The 1288-nt window shown below is 40.8% G+C and overlaps 1 non-coding gene across 1 annotated transcript; it reads right to left on the bottom strand.

Moving 5' to 3' along the window:
• Positions 1-231: 231 nt before the first annotated feature.
• On the bottom strand, positions 232-341 carry LOC111764710 (U6 spliceosomal RNA). Its single transcript, XR_002797257.1, has one exon. It is a non-coding gene; the product is annotated as a U6 spliceosomal RNA (small nuclear RNA).
• Positions 342-1288: the final 947 nt, after the last annotated feature.

The following is a 1288-nucleotide window of genomic DNA, read 5'->3' as shown; positions in this document are numbered from 1 at the left end:
GATTCCCCATGCTCTGCTGTCTCCATTTTTGCAAGACAACTAATCGTAACAACAGCAGCAGTGATAATGATGATAGTGAATAGGTTTTGAATGGCTGCTGCATGTCTGGCACTGTTCTAAGTGATTCACTTGCATTCATTCTTTTTTTTTTTTTTTAAGATTTATTTTTTATTTATTTCTCTTCACCCCCCCAGTTGTCTGTTCTCTGTGTCCATTTGCTGCGTGTTCTTCAAAAATACGGAACGCTTCCCAAATTTGCGTGTCATCCTTGCACAGGGGCCATGCTAATCTTCTCTGTATCGTTCCAGTTTTAGTGTATGTGCTGCCATTCTTTTAAGTAGTTGCAATTATCTCCATTTAACAGATGAGAAAACTGAGGCCCAGAAGGTTTGAGTAATCTGTTAGTAAGTTTCCAAGGTTTGAGCCATCTGTTAGTAAGGTTTCAAGTGTAATTGCACTTATTCATTATGTTAAACAGAAAAATGTACTTCAGTATTGACTTCAGTTGGCTAAGCCGAGGAATTCTTTGCCACAGACCCCACGAGGAATTCTTTGCCACAGACCCCACTATACTCTATCGCTTACACTCAGACTGTTTTGCTTGTTTGCACAACCAGCCCAGCCCCTGCGGGCATTTGAATTTCCAAACCATGGGGCACAGCAGGGAGCCAGAATTTGGTGGCCATTATTCTTCTGTGTTCATGTCTTTCCTGGTTTATTTTTCTTGATGGCTAACTTTTTCCAGTTGCTTTGTATCTGCGCTGCCACCCACTTCCTTATGTTGTGACTTTAAATGAATTACACTCTTGGAACATTCGCCTCCCTTCTTCCCTCTCCAGTCTGAAGCTTAGTAAACTCAGTTGGCTACAGATTCATCTCCTACTTGCTCCTTCTTGCACATCATTAACTTAGGAACTGAAAACAATTCCAAGTCCTGTAACAATAGCCAGTGTCTAAAGGATGCTGACCACGGGCCCAATCTGGTTTTAAGTGCTTAACATATACTCCTTGCAACAACCTCTGAGATAAGTTGTATTATTATCATCCTTTCTTTAGGGGTGAAAAAAAACATAGACACAGAGAGGTTAGGCAATTTACCCAAGATCACAAAGCACTCTGAAACAGAGCAGGAATTTTCATGGGGAAAGTCTGATTCATCACTCATTGTAGGGTACTTTGCATACTAGGGGCAGAAAGGAAATTTGTACACAATTCAAACAGCTTTCAAAATATTAGTGAGAGCTGACCCCAGTTCCCTGCTAGGCTGATCTCATTTTTGCTAAAGATT

This window comes from Dasypus novemcinctus, chromosome 23, assembly GCF_030445035.2.
Source record: "Dasypus novemcinctus isolate mDasNov1 chromosome 23, mDasNov1.1.hap2, whole genome shotgun sequence".
In the NCBI taxonomy this organism is placed as follows: domain Eukaryota; kingdom Metazoa; phylum Chordata; class Mammalia; order Cingulata; family Dasypodidae; genus Dasypus; species Dasypus novemcinctus.
This window is presented reverse-complemented; position numbering and strand designations above follow the sequence as displayed.